Source organism: Lepidochelys olivacea, assembly GCF_965140295.1.
Source record: "Lepidochelys olivacea isolate rLepOli2 genome assembly, chromosome: 9".
In the NCBI taxonomy this organism is placed as follows: Eukaryota; Metazoa; Chordata; order Testudines; family Cheloniidae; genus Lepidochelys; species Lepidochelys olivacea.
In genome coordinates, this window is record NC_140419.1 from 73,117,285 (window position 1) to 73,133,486 (window position 16,202).

General features: G+C 41.3%; 1 long non-coding RNA gene across 1 annotated transcript in view; it reads left to right on the forward strand.

Moving 5' to 3' along the window:
• Positions 1–15,990, forward strand: part of LOC311525821 — a 143,433-nt gene extending 127,443 nt beyond the window's left edge. The window contains exons 4-6 of the long non-coding RNA XR_014712866.1: positions 11,832–11,924; positions 14,116–14,223; positions 15,959–15,990. This is a non-coding gene — a long non-coding RNA (uncharacterized lncRNA). The remainder of the gene's footprint in view (positions 1–11,831; positions 11,925–14,115; positions 14,224–15,958) is intronic.
• Positions 15,991–16,202: the final 212 nt, after the last annotated feature.

Here is a 16,202-nt window from a genome sequence, read left to right on the forward strand (position 1 = left end):
CTGCATCTTGTGCTAGGAGAGCAGCTTCAGTGTTAATCTTTTAATTCTCGAGAGTTGGTCAGTTATAGTATACTGGTTGTTTGAAGTGTGAAGGATTGCCATAGGTGTGGAGAAGTTACATATTTCTCTCAGTCTTAATTCATTGCAGTATAGTGCATTACAAACTATTGGAAGTTGTCATCTAACATGGTCTTTTACACAATAGTTTTATCTTAAAGCTTCTGCACTGATCTTGCTACTATCAAAGTCTAGCAAACAAAGATTGACAATCGTATGGGTTATGAGACTTGTACAGGCTTGTCCCCTGGGCCCATGTATGTAGCAAGACCATTCCCAAAATAAAAAAAAAAAGCAAGAATGTTATAGTAAAGCATTGTAAAAGCATAAGAGTACAATATGGAAGTTTCACTATTTGTTTGATTGCATAAAGTTTTTCCTGAAGTACACTACAGTTGAATTTTGTTAAGAAATTTCTATTCAAACTCTTTAGTTAAGAATTTTCTATTTAAACTCTTTAGTTATCAAAGTTTGCGCTTTTTAACTTAGAGTGTGATTTCTGTTATTTAAAACCTCTTGATTTAAAGCCACATTCTGTAGTGAAGCTGTACAAATTAAGTGATTCCAGATTCTCTCATAATCGGTGACTATTTCACCCTCTCACACAGATGACCTGAGATAACACAAAGCACAGTGAGAACATTTCACTGCACTGTGGAAAATGTCATGGTACTGTTCTGTTTCCATTGTCAACAAATCCCATCAATTGCTATTGTTTCTTCTTATAATGCTTTGTTATTTCAGGGAGATGACAATCAAAGCATTATTCCTAAGCATATATCCTATGTCAGTAAAGATTTGTTTAAAGTTCCTCCTACAGTTTTGACATGTTTTACATTTTGCCCAGTAAATCCTTGTTTATTTAAGAATCTACTATTGGTGGTGACTTTTGCATTGAAAACATATTATTAAAGTTGCTGATTCTTTCCCCCTTTTTGACATGCTTTCTGGTATCATTAACAGTCCAAGAGGAAAGATTCCATGATTCAACCCTGGAAAATACCTAAAAACTTTGTTAATTGAACCATACTACTGGAAATCACCAAACTGTTGAAAATGAATAAGGATATTTGTAGTTAATATAAAATATTTCATTTCAAAATGTTCCATTACAGTGTATGAGCTACAAAAGCATAAAAGTAAAATTGGCATGAATAAAGATAAAGGTGGAATCCTCTGTTCAATGCAGGTGCAAAAATGTACCTCCATTCTAGGCCAGTAGGAGGGATTATAAATCTTAATTTCTGCAATGGTTTGCCTAAACTCGTGCAAATGAAAATAATGCAACCTAGCTGTTCCATGTAAGATGGAATTATGGTCAACTGACACTAGTGGTTTATTGTAAGAAATGTGATTCGCTTAGTGGTGGGCGAGTAGTATCTGGCTTTTGAGAGAATTACTGAAAACTGAGAGTGATGTGTTAATTTGATAAGAAGGGGGTTGTTTTGTTTCTCTTTCTAATTGAGAGGTGGGTCCATGCACTCTGGGGTCTGCACATTGTTTACTTACAGTAATGGTTGGTAAAAATCATGTAGAGCTTTGTCAGGGAGAGTGTATCTGTGATCCCTATTACAATGGGAGTTTGGAGTGGGGAATTGAGTGGTATTAAATGGGGGGAAGAAAGGGGACTCTAGGTCTGAAATGTGGGTAAAGTGTGATCTCGTCTTTAGCTTGGTCTTTTATCCAGTTTCTAGTGGGGGGGGGGGGGTTGGTGTTAGCAAAAGACTCCTGAAATCTCTGCCAGATGTGTCAGTGAAGCTTCTAACCCACATTTAGTGCAGCATTTCACAGGGAAACATAAGAAGTTATTTTGCAAAGTTGAGCTCATCAGAGCTTCCTCTGATGGCAGTGCTACAGAACCCACCCTTTGCTATGGAATTGTGCTCTGGAATGAATCTAAGCTCTTGTTTGTTTCTAGATCTAGTGGTTGTGAGGATAAAGTTGAAAATATGATGTGCTTATAATAACCACTCTGGTGTTGTCTGCCTATCAGCAGGGAGCCTGAAATGATAGTACTGAAAGAGATGAGAGGTAGCTCTGTACTATACTAAGAAGGAAAAATTAAATGCACAACTATAAAATGAGGAATAACTGTCTAGGCAGCAGTTCTACAGTAAATGATCTGGGGGTTATAGAGGATCACACCAGTAGTGTGCTGCTGTTGCGAAAGAGGCAAATATCATTCTGGGATGTGCTAACAGGTGTGTCATATTAAAAAACACAGGAGATAATTGTTCTTCTCTACTCAGCACTGGTGAGGCCTCAGCTGGAGTACTGTGTCAAGTTTTAGTGCCACACTTTCAGAAAGATATGGACAAATTGGAGATAGCCCAGAGGAGAGCAACAACAATTATAAAAGGTTTAGAAACCCTGGCATATAAAGAAAAGTTTTTTTAAAAATGGACATGTTTAGTCTTGAGAAAAGACGACTGAGGAGGGAGCTGACAACGAGTCTTCAAATGTGATAAGGGCTGTTATAAAGAGGACAGGGATCAATTCTTCATGTCCAGTGAAGATTGGACAAAACGTAATCAACTTAATCTGCAAGGGAAATTCAGGTTAGATATTACATAAACTAATTATAAAGATACTGGAATAGGTTACCCAGCAAACTTGTGGAATCCCCATGACTGGAGGTTTTTAAGAACAGGTTAGAAACATACATGTCAGGGAAGGTCTAGGTATACTTGGTCCTGCCTCAGTGCAGGGAGCTGGACTAGATGATTTCTCAGGGTCTCTTCCAACCCTATGTTTCTATGAATAGGTTCTGTAAGTGCAAAATTCAACTTATCGCCATAGTATGATGATAATAAACATGACTGCCTCAACATTTGAAATCCTAGCTCTGTCAAATGTCCTAATTCCAGTCTTCCTAATTTCTCCCTTCCCCCTTGAGATTTTTTCCAGCATGTTTGTAACAACCAAAACTCAGATCTTACTTAAAACTAGGTGAGTTCTCAGGGGTTTTTTTTTTTATTATTTTAGATTTCAGTTAAATGGTAACTTGTCAGAGAAGGAACCAGTAAACATGGTTGTGATATAATTGTGAGGGTACATTTTGGTTTAAGTGTCTTCTACATTTTTCTCACCATGAATATATTTGAACCACACCATTTAAAACAACTTGGTTGTATCTATTGTGTTTCACTTTGATACGGGGCTGGCTATGCTGTTCCTTAAAATAATTTCTTTTAAAGAAATTAAATATGAAAAATAAATTGGCATAATCTAAAAGCTGTGAAACAAATGAAAAAAGCTAGGAGACTGAAAGCTAAGATTCATGTTCCAAGTTTCTTGGTGCCTCACCTAATCGAGAATGTATGTGTTTGTTGCATTCGTTGGTTTTCTCCATATTCTTAAAATGTATATTCAACACAATATTCAGTTTTCTGTACAAAACAAATATACTATTCTAAAATAAAAACTTCAAGACTTACTACACAGAAATAATAGCTTTAAAAATATGAAATGTTTGACAAAATTAGAGGAAAGGGTAAATTTTTATATCAGAGGTAATGCGTATACTGAGATTCTACATTTGCTTGCTTGGATTCAGAAGAAAAGCAGGAACTTTATTATGGCCTCAGTAGTGACCTATAATTAAGGCCACACTGAGTTTTGAACATAGAGATTTTAATCCTGCTTTATTTAACAGTTTGAGCTCTACATTTAGTCACAAGTTTTCCATGGTTAATTTTCAGTGCATTGAGAGAGTATCTTAAAACCAGCTTTATCCCCCATATGTCCAGAGTTGTACTGCAGGTTTTTTGTCCACACTACAGCTAAGTATCAGAACTTCATCTTTAGTTATGCTAACTTTAGTAAAAATAATTGCAAGAGGTATTAAAGCTCATACTTCAGTGACTGTATGATGTGGTATAATAATATACATAGGCTTGGCAGATGTCAATTTTTATTTTTTTATCATTTTGAAGGCTAATATCAATGTTTATTTTAAAGCTTTTTTCTATTTTTATTGTTTAATTTTTAACAGTTGTGCAACATTATGGATTTCAAGCACTTTTACTGTCTTTATTGATTTAAATGTTCACAGTTGATCAGGACATTATGGTGAGGTCAGATAATTATTTAATGACAATACACGAGAGCCGTCCCTAGGGGACGGCGAATCGGGGTGACCTCTCCCTGCCTCACACTTTGGGGGTCCCCACGGTCCAGTGTGATTGGCCAGCGCCACATGGGCGGTGGTCAAACCACTGGCTTGGGGAGGAAACTCGCAGGGCCGCCCCTTCCACCTGAGGGAGAGTGTGCACCAAGGAGCTGCATGAGGAAGAGCGCATGGCAGCGCCGCAGCCTCCCCAGCCCTGGGAAGGTGGGCAGTGTAGTCCCAGTCCCCTGGAGCCCAGCGGCACTACCAAAGGAGGGCCCTGGTAGGGCGGAGTGTAGGTGGGGCCACACCTGGCTGTTTGGGGAGGCACTGCCTCCCCTGCACGCCCCCGGCGTGGTCAGTCCCAGAAATGACATCATTTCTACCCCAGGCCCGCACCCCCTAGGGATGGCTCTGACAATACATCTGAGATTCAAAAAGTTTAAGTTTTATAACAGTTAAAACACAAATTGTCAACATCATAGGTAAAAACATACAAACTAAAATGTCCTTAAATCAAACTCTAATACATTCTCAAGCAGCATTTTTCTTATTTTGCCTATCATTACATTTTGATTATTGATGAGTATATTTGTCAGTTTGTGTGTACATGGTGAAATAAAAGTTTACCAATGTTAACTGTTAAATGTTTACCCTTTTCCCTAGGTAAAATAACAGGGACTATTCCAGAACACTCAGGAACTTTCTGGAACTAATTAAGGCAGGCAGGCTAATTAGGACACCTGTAGCCAATTGGGAAGCTGCTAGAATTAATTAAGGCTAATCAGGACACGTGGTTAATAAAAAGGCCCTCACTTCAGTTAGTGAGGTGTGCGCATAAGGAGCTGGGAGTGAGAGGACGTGCTGCTGGAGGACTGAGGAGTACAAGCGTTAACAGGCATCAGGAGGAAGGTCCTGTGGTGAGGACAAAGAAGGTGTTGGGAGGAGGCCATGGGGAAGTAGCCCAGGGAGTTGTAGCTGTCGCAAAGCTGTTCCAGAAGGCACTCTAGACAGCTGCAGTCCACAGGGCCCTGGACTAGAACCCAGGGTAGAGGGCGGGCCCGGGTTCCCCCTCAAATCTCCCAACTCCGGACCAAACAGAGGAGGTTCCACCAGAGGGGAAGGTCTCTGAGCTGTTCCCCAACTCACATGGTGGATCAGCAGAAACTGCAGGGATTGTTCTTACTCTTTTGTCCCCACGCTGGCCAGTGATGAGGTTATCTGAGTGAACGGCAGATTTGAGCCACAAAAGTGGCCAAACCGAGGGCTACTGTGAATCTCTGAGGTGAGCAAAATCCGCCAATAAGCGCAGGACCCATCAAGGTAAAGGAGGAACTTTATCACAATACATAAACAGAGGTACATCTCAGACGAGAATATAATTGAATTTTGTCTGTTTAAACTTCAGAAATAACCATTATTTTCACTACTTTTCTTAAAAAATAAAAAATGTATAACTATTAAAGTATTAAAACATTGCTCATTTAAAATCTGGCATTTAGGTGACTTTCTGTTGTCTAATAATCTTTTAACTAGTTCTTTCCCCTCAGATTTCACGTTTCTTTTTTCATGAAAACCTGATTCTCTCTAGCTATTAAATGCTTATGTATGTAATTGTAAAAATCAATTAACTCCATTGTGAGTGTTCAAGGTAGTCTATGAGAACAGGTCCTGGGGGATTGCTAACTCCCATTACTGTTACTGGGAGTTATCCACGTAATTCCCTTCGCAATGATTTGCAAATCTACCCCTCATTTAATGCTTTGAATATTATTTTTGTTCAGTGATAAAACTGGAAAAGATCCTGGTAAAAAGCCATGTTTTATCTGCTCATTTCATTTGCATTGCTTCAGGAACTGAATAGTTTCAAATGACAAGCCATTGATTCTAAAGGTATAGAATTAGGAATAACTCATTGTTCAGTTGAAATACCAATTGGTATGTTTAAGTGCTCTCAGACAGTCATCAAAACTAAGTAAACTTCTCCCCTGAGATATTGGATTATTACCTTGCTTACTTCAATGTTTATTTTATCATATTTCTTGATAAACATAAATTAATTTGCAGTGCACTCCAAAATCATTAAGAAAATATGTTAAGTGGTGTCAGTACAACACACATGGCATAACTATGTCAAAACTGAGATATTATTAGCCAGATTGCCATCTAATGTAAATTGGCACAGTTGGCATAAACTGAAGTCAATGGAGCTATGATGATGTACACTAAATGAGGATTTGACCCTGTTTCAAAGAAGAGGTGACTCATTGTTTATCATTAATTCAAGATTGGAAGAAATGTGGATACGGATAAAAGGAAGACTGATATGTTTTGTGGTGATAGTCCTTCATTTTCAGGACATCAGTGGTGCACACCAGGATTTAAAAATTTCAAAACCTCAGGAGCCTAAGTCTCATTGAAAGGCAATGGGACTTCAGCTCCTGTCACTTAGTTGCTTTTGAAATTTTAACCCTAAATACATATCTGTAACCAAACCCAATCCCAACCCACCCCTTGGCAAGCAAATGATATGTGAAAGGTTCTTCAAATGAAAAGAGAAGCAGCTGGATGTTTGAGAGGGACATTTTGTGAAATGTTGTAAGATTCTGAATGGATATGAGTGGAAGACATCGTTTGTCAAGGACAGAAAAAAGGATGTGTTGTAATCAAAGCCTGGAGTTTAGCTCTGTGACTTGATCCCATGCTACCTTAAACTTAATAACACATCAAACATCTGTCAGAACAGACCTAATATTGCTTTCTGTACTGTACAGTATTGCGGACATGTTGTATTATCAATTTAAATAAACTTTAAATCGTTATTCTTGTGGAGGGGAGACCGCTAATTGCACAAAAGTTATGGCCATTTTGTCTTATTTAGTGAAATTTTTTCTACTGGAGAATATATTGACATAAATACAAACATGTTATCAAAACAGTAATATGTGGTTGCAGTAATTGCCACTTAAAATGTAATAACTCATTTTCTGCTATGGTTTATATTATGTCCTAATGATCTTGATAATAAAATAACTTTTTTTTTTTTTACTATAAAGATAGATGAGTGACTAAAGTCAATATGTTATGATTAAAATCTGGTCTAGTGAAATTATTTAGACAAATTAAAATAAGTAAGTACCCCCATTTCTAAATTACAGGATTGGATTACAGTAAAATAGCTTATCAATTCTTGGTCTCTCCTTCATTATCTTATACAATATAAAAACTAACAATTTATTCAATTTGTAAAGGGATTTCACGTCTAACTAAAAGTGCCAAATTGATACTACTATGATTGAGATCTGAATCCCATGATTATCCATACAAAGATATAGCAATGGAATTGCAAACTTCATCACTCCTTTGATATTCCTCAAACCTGACTCTAAGGGACCACTTCTATTGCTGTAAGAAAATTCAGTCTTTATACCATCAGGTTATGGCCCTTCTAGTAAGAGTGCCATTATGGTTTTTTTGTTATTATGTAAATAGCTGTCCAAGAGAAACACATCAAAGTTCCTCATCTTGTTTCATATAGACCCATGAACAGTTATCAAATTCTAATATGTTTGTCACTGCCAGCATAGATTGGGTTTCAGTCAGTGACCATTTATAAAGTTATCTAACTATATATGGACTTGGAGGTAACTGTATATAATCTGATGGATTATTATTGTTTTCTTAATGTAGGTAGCATTCTTTAAAGGCCTATTAGAACCAAATCCAAACCTGTTTCATTAATAAGTTCAATTTAGTTTATATGTTTTAAATTATTAGAATTTTAATGAGACCTCACTCTGACTGACAGCAAAATCTGGGAGGGACTTGTCTCATGTATTATTGGTAAAAATGGAGATCCGGCCATGCAAGTCATTCTATATCTATATTTTATATTTGGTTCCCTCCCACCCCACACGCGCACACTGTATGTTCCCAACTGCCCCCAACCTACTTTAAAATATATATATTATTTCAACAGCTTAGTTCATGACCCCCTCTCAATATAAGCCCTCTTCCTCCTGCCATTCATTGGCTTAGGAGACCACTGGAACTCCAAAGGTTATCCCGCTGCTATCCAGGAGGTAGAATTGGAACCCTGCTGGTGTCATATATAAAAAGTCAAAGTCCACTGCTAATCTTCGCTGGTTTGGTCTCCCTGACCCCCATGTGTCATAGAATCATAGAATATCAGGGTTGGAAGGGACCTCAGGAGGTCATCTAGTCCAACCCCCTGCTCAAAGCAGGACCAATCCCCAATTAAATCATCCCAGCCAGGGCTTTGTCAAGCCTGACCTTAAAAACTTCTAAGGAAGGAGATTCCACCACCTCCCTAGGTAACGCATTCCAGTGTTTCACCACCCTCCTAATGAAAAAGTTTTTCCTAATATCCAACCTAAACCTCCCCCACTGCAACTTGAGACCATTACTCCTTGTCCTGTCCTCTTCTACCACTGAGAATAGTCTAGAACCATCCTCTCTGGAACCACCTCTCAGGTAGTTGAAAGCAGCTATCAAATACCCCCTCATTCTTCTCTTCTGCAGACTAAACAATCCCAGTTCCCTCAGCCTCTCCTCATAAGTCATGTGTTCCAGACCCCTAATCATTTTTGTTGCCCTTCGCTGGACTCTCTCCAGTTTATCCACATCCTTCTTGTAGTGCGGGGCCCAAAACTGGACACATTACTCGAGATGAGGCCTCACCAATGTCGAATAGAGGGGGACGATCACGTCCCTCGATCTGCTCGCTATGCCCCTACTTATACGTCCCAAAATGCCATTGGCCTTCTTGGCAACAAGGGCACACTGCTGACTCATATCCAGCTTCTCGTCCACTGTCACCCCAGGTCCTTTTCTGCAGAACTGCTGCCTAGCCATTCGGTCCCTAGTCTGTAGCTGTGCATTGGGTTCTTCCATCCTAAGTGCAGGACTCTGCACTTATCCTTATTGAACCTCATCAGATTTCTTTTGGCCCAATCCTCCAATTTGTCTGGGTCCCTCTGTATCCTATCCCTGCCCTCCAGTGTATCTACCACTCCTCCCAGTTTAGTATCATCCGCAAATTTGCTGAGGGTGTAATCCACACCATCCTCCAGATCATTTATGAAGATATTGAACAAAACCGTCCCCAGGACCGACTCCTGGGGCACTCCACTGCCAACACCGGCTGCCAACTAGACATGGAGCCATTGATCACTACCCGTTGAGCCCGACAATCTAGCCAACTTTCTACCCACCTTATAGTCCATTCATCCAGCCCGTACTTCTTTAACTTGCTGACAAGAATACTGTGGGAGACGGTGTCAAAAGCTTTGCTAAAGTCAAGAAACAATACATCCACTGCTTTCCCTTCATCCACAGAACCAGTAATCTCATCATAGAAGGCGATTAGATTAGTCAGGCATGACCTTCCCTTGGTGAATCCATGCTGACTGTTCCTGATCACTTTCCTCTCATGTAAGTGCTTCAGGATTGATTCTTTGAGGACCTGCTCCATGATATTTCCAGGGACTGAGGTGAGGCTGACTGGCCTGTAGTTCCCAGGATCCTCCTTCTTCCCTTTTTTAAAGATTGGCACTACATTAGCCTTTTTCCAGTCATCCAGGACTTCCCCCGTTCGCCACGAGTTTTCAAAGATAATGGCCAATGCCTCTGCAATCACAGCCGCCAATTCCTTTAGCACTCTCGGATGCAACTCGTCCGACCCCATGGACTTGTGCACGAGTCCGGCCCCATGGACTTGTGCACTTGTGTCCTGTCAAGTCCATTCAAAATGCAGTCACTAAGACAATCTTCCTTTCCTGTTGATCTGATCACATCACTCACACTGGGGCCCCTACATTTGCACTACATCAATTTCAAATTTATCATCTTCAGGGCTCTACATAGCTATGCCCTTCTCTCTTATTGGGTCACCTTCTCTCTCCTGGTGATGTCAGCCTTGATGCCCCATTTATATGCTTCACCCATGACCATCTAGAACTGTTTTGCACATCACACCATGTATGGGAGATGCCTTTGTGAGCTAGTCTCCTAAGCCAATACCCTCTCTTCATTTAAGACACCTCCTGAAGAACCATTTTTGCTGCTACTCCTACAGAAAATTAGGGCCCAATTCAGCAACCTCTTTATGACACCTGTCTAACTTAAAGCACCTGAGTAGTCCCAGTACCTTGCTGAACTGAGGCCAAGTTGATTAAGTCATCTACTTATCCAATTTCACTTATTCAGCTCATATATGCAATGTTCATCTGTATTATGGATGAAGGAACTAGAGAGGGAGAGACATGAAAATACTGGAATTTAATACTGGATACAAAACAGACATCAGGAATGGTAACACTTCAATCTTCCTGGACATTCTATAACAGATTTAAAAGTAGCCATACTTGAACAAAAAACCTTCAGAGGTTCGGTCTAGTCTTACTGGAGAGCACCCACATCTGCAGCTAACATCATCAAAAGAATGCCTCCCACCTGAATGCGGTGTGAAGCTGCCATTACAATTTTTCCTCCATGCAAGTAGACCCCTAGATTTTGGCTGAATCAGTCAGAGTTCTTGTGGCAGCACAGTCTCTTTGCTCCCTGCAACAGACTTTTACCTGCCAAAATTATAATTTTAACTTCAGAAATCTTTATCTCTATACCATAATAGTCCTCGACTAAGTGCATGGTAGCACAAATAATGTGCTGTATTTTGCCACTTTACCTTAAACAAAAAAGTCTATAAAATGCTGTAAAATCAACGGTTTTAATGCTGACAAGATCCTCGATTTTCTTGATAGGATTTTGTTTTTCCTATGAGTTGTCCAAACATCATCAATAATCAACATACTGGTGTTTTTTTCAAAATAGCAATAAAATTAATGTTTTGTCCAACCTCTGAATTTGGCATGGAAGCAGAAAATATTAAGTGATAGCACAATGCTGCAAAAAGTCTTGAGTTGTGGTCCAATTTAAAATAATAAGTGTTTTCTCACTGTTCAGTGAGATATGATTTCAAAGAACTCTGTAACCCACTTCCTATTTCTTTTGCCCTCGGTCTGCTGACTAATATTTGCATTTTTCCTAAAACAACATATCTTCCTCCCTGGATGGAAATTCCTGATAAATGCTTTCCGTTGAACTTCCTTCAGCATTTACATTAAACAACACTGATGCCAGAGACCATTTCCTGAGGTCTTTGCTTTCTACTTTCTGAACAACATGCAGTATCCTCAAGAGTCCATCATGACTGCCTGCTACCAGTATTTTTGTTGTTCAGTCTTAGGAAGATTTCCAGACTTAATTATAATTATTTCAGGAATTGCTCCAGAAATGGTCTCCTGATTATTCTTTTGGGAACTTCTGACTATGAGTTAAAGGAAAATAAAATAAAATGACTAAATCTGAATAAGCTACTACCCTTAATCAGTGATTCATGCATTAAGCCAATTCTAGGGATAACCTTAAGAATCATTCTACTTTGGTTCGGAGTATAGTTCTGAAATATTTGCAGAAACATTTTGAAAATCAAATTAAACTTATTGTTTTGGGGTTTCATTTAAAAGCTTGTATCTGAGACAATAGTCATGGAAGGTTTTGCTTAGGTTTCAAGTTTTGAAAGATTTTTTTTAAACAATCTAAGTCAGACTGAGTACTTATAACTGAGCTTTGTTTTGTGTTTCAGGTTCAGATGAACCCAAAATACAAAGTGAAACTGGAGTGGTACCAACCAAAACAAACTGAAATCAAAGGAAGTGTTCATAAAACCCCAGATCATGTGAGTTCAAAGTTTCACACAGGATTGTTACTGTAAATTTAGCAGTTATCATATACATTTTGTTCTCTCAAATAATAGCTCCCAGAAAAACAACCATAAAAGGTAAAACTCCAGAAAATAGTAAAGCTGCAAATAAATTGGACTGAAATTTGTTAGAGGGAAGGGGTTGAGCATGATTCCACCTAACACACAGAGGGTTTGGGGCTCCATCAGTAGGATGTGGTTTGGTTGCTTTGAAAGGCAGGGAGGTGAAAGGGGTAGCAGCTCTACATAGCATGATTTCTCTTCAGACCTGTTGGAAAGAATCTGTGAAGATAATGCTAACCCCTTTAGCATTATCTTTCATACAGTCCCTATGTGCAATGTCAAAAAAGTTGGGGGATGAGATGAAAATATTTGCATTCCAGTAGCACCTATGGCAGTGGTCTCCAACCTTGTTATGCACAAGATCACTTTTTGAATTATAACCAACCCAGGATCTGCCGCACCCCTTCCCCAGAGCCCGCCCCACTCACTCCATCACTCACTCCATCCCTCCATCACTCACTCTCCCGCACCCTCACTCACTTTCACCGGGCTGGGGCAGGGGGTGGGGGTGCAGGTGCAGGCTCTGGGGTGGGGCTGAGGGGTTCAGTGTGTGGGAGGGGCCCCCAGGCTGAGCCTGGGGCAGAGGGTTGGGGTGCAGGAGTGAGGGGTGCAAGCTCTGGTAGGGAGTTTGGGTGCAGGGATCATATGGTCTCAGAATCCACTGGACATTTCATTAATTTTATTTGTATTCATGTCATTTGTGGTTTATAAATCCAAAATCCTTCAGGGGTTGTCACAAATCAGTGTAACATTCTCAACTGTGAGGCATACATTGGCTGAGCCTGGGGTAGGGGCTGGAATGCAGAAGTGTGGGGTGCAAGCTGTGGAAGGGAGTTTGGGTGCAGGAGGGGGCTCTGGGCTGGTGCAGAGTGTTGGGGTGCAGGAGAGGGTGAGGGGTATGGACCCACGGAGGGAGTTTGGTGCAGGAGGAGTCTCTGTGCTGGTTGAGGGGATTGGGGTGAAGAAGTGGGTGAGGGATGTTGGCCTTGGGAGGGAGTTTGGTGCAGGAAGGGGCTCTGGGCTGGTCCAGAGTGTTGGGGTGCAGGAGAGGATGAGGGGTCTGGGAGGGAGTTTGGGTGCAAGAGGGGGCTCCAGGCTGGGGCATGGGAGGGGGTGCGAGGTGCAGGCTCCGTCCGGAAGGCGCTAACCACAGGTGGCTCCCGATTAGTGGTGAGGGGGCTCAGGCATGCTGCCTGCCCGCCTTGGGCTGCTCCCAAAAGCAGCTGGCTGTTGGCACATCTCTGCAGCCCCGTGGGGTGGGGGAAGCAGATCTCCGTCTGCTGCCTGCGCCCTCAAGTGCTGCCTCCAGAGCTCCCATTGGCTGGTTCCCTTGCTCGGGGAGGAGACAGCATGCAGAGCTGCCTTACCCCCACCCCTGCTACCCGGGGTTGCAGAGATGTGCCACAGCCAGACACTTCCGGGAGCGGCATGGAGCCACAGTAGGCAGACAGCCTGCCTGAGCCCTGCTGCGCTGCCAGACTTTTAGCGGCCCAGAGGTCATGATCAAGTGGCAGAAGCTCCAGGATTGACCAATCGATCACGATTGACAGGTTGGTGACCACTGACCTACAGGGATACAGTCATAGACCAGGATCCCACTGTGCTAGGCACTGTACATACACATAACAAAAAGAGAGAAATAGGCAAAGGTCCCCGTCAGTGCAGTTCCCGAGAAGGTAGAGGGGGGATCAGGGCATGAGGGGTAATCCAACAAATCTGGCTACACTGGATTGTTTGGTGTCCACAGAAGCATTCCTGTTTGTCCTGGACCATTTTATTAGGTGGGGAAAAGAGAAACTCAGCAACCCCAAAGTGAGATAAGCATGAAACAAAATATGGCTCCTTCAGTGTTTCTTCAACCAGCTTTAGTCCCCCGGACACTGAGATTTCAGTGGCATATAATTTAAACATTACATGACTAAACCCCTATGTATCAGTGGTGAAATCTGTACACATCAAGATGTGACGTTACCCTTAGTATGCATCCAAACTGCAGGTTTTGATAGTAGTATGCTGTCACAAGCACAACTGAATGTTTCTTATAAAAATTTTCAAGGGAACAAAGCAGAATATGGTATGTGCCTCTCTCTCTTTTCCCAAACAGGATTTTCATGACTATTCTCCTCGCATGATATGGCCAGGGAAAAAGGGTTAGAAGCAGCTCCTACTTCATTCATCCTCCCTAAGAAACAAAAAAAGCATCTAGTGGCAGGTGAACCTGAGAAGGTTTGGCACTTCAGTTTAGATAAGTACATGAGCTTTTGATGTTTATCAGAAACTTATTGGAATTTATCTAAGTCGTTTTATCTGGAAATAGAGTTGGAACTCGAAGGAGAACAGGCTGTCTGGTGATGTTCTGACCAGGTAGAAATACCACAGACAGATTTTTTTCCTCAGTATTTTATGCAATCTGTTTCTGATTATTTCATGGACCCTTTCTGAGCTAAAGTAAGCAGAGGAGAATTAAGATAGGCTCCACAAAACTGAGCCCTGCACTGTTGTGGGGGCACATTGATCCATGAAGTTGAATTGAAATATTTTAATTTGTGTTTGTGTGTGAGAGAGACACAGAGAGAGATCCATCAGAGAACACTGGAGTCCGCGGGAATCGGGGAGTAGGGAGGGAACCTTGGCATTTGGGTTCTGCCTTCCACAATTGCAAATCTGCTTCTTGCCTCTGCCCCACCTCTTTGTTTCTTCTCTCAACAGGCAAATTGCAGGTTCCCTCTTACGAGTGCTGCAGGTACACTAAATCGTGTACCTGCACCACATCCTCCACCACCCTGACTAGCCCAGCAAACTGTCTTCTATTGGCCAGGGCTGGTCTAAAGGTTGGTGTGCACCTCAGGTCACTTGAGAATAATTTGTGAGCCAGATAGCCTGAGGGAGGAGGAGAGGTACAATAATGGGCAGCTAACAAGATTTGTGTGCCGGTGGCAAAATGTTCTGGAGCTGGTTTATGTGCCTGCTTTTGCCTTCACTCTGTTACTATGAAACACCTCAGTGAACCATCCAAATGATGCTGTGGGCCACCACCAAACCAGAGCAGCAAAAAAAGCATAAATCTGTTAAGTGCAGGAGAGGTTACAATCAGAGAGGAAAGGAAGAATAAGAAAGACAAGGGACCTTGGGACTCATTGGGGGTAAGAACAAAAGAGAAGGGAGTTCTATGAAAGAGATAATGGGGGGAAGAGGAGAAGAAAGAGCTTTTAGGGCTGATGGGGAGGAATGCAAATGGAAGAGAAGAAAGGCCTTAGTACTCCTAGGTGTAGGGCATTGAAGCAAGGAGAATAAAAGGGGCCTTTTGGGGCTTGGTGTGAGAGGCAGTGTAGGAACATAAGAACATAAGAATGGCCATACTGGGTCAGACCAAAGGTTCATAGAGCCCAGTATCCTGTCTACCAACAGTGGCCAATGCCAAGTGCCCCAGAGGGAGTGAACCTAACAGGTAATGATCAAGTGATCTCTCTCCTGCCATCCATCTCCACCCTCTGACAAACAGAGCCTAGGGACACCATTCCTTACCCATCCTGGCTAATAGCCATTAATGGACTTAACCTCCATGAATTTATCCAGTTCTCTTTTAAATGCTGTTATAGTCCTAGCCTTCACAACCTCCTCAGGCAAGGAGTTCCATAGGTTGACTGTGCGCTGAGTGAAGAAGAACTTCCTTTAAATTGTTTTAAACCTGCTATCCATTAATTTCATTTCGTGGCCCCAAGTTCTTATATTATGGGAACAAGTAAATAACTTTTCCTTATTCACTTTCTCCACACCACTCATGATTTTATATACCTCTATTATATCCCCCCTTAGTCTCCTCTTTTCCAATGTGAAAAGCCCTAGCCTCTTTAATCTCTCCTCATATGGGACCCGTTCCAAACCGCTAATCATTTTAGTTGCCCTTTTCTGAACCTTTTCTAATGCCAGTATATCTTTTTTTTTAGATGAGTACACAGTATTCAAGATGTGGGCGTACCATGGATTTATATAAGGGCAATAAGATATTCTCTGTCTTATTCTCTATCCCTTTTTTAATGATTCCTAACATTCCATTTGCTTTTTTGACCGCCGCTGCACACTGTGTGGACATCTTCAGAGAACTATCCACAATGACTCCAAGATCTTTCTCCTGATTAGTTGTAGTTAAATTAGCCCCCATCATATTGTATGTATAGTTGGGGTTATTTT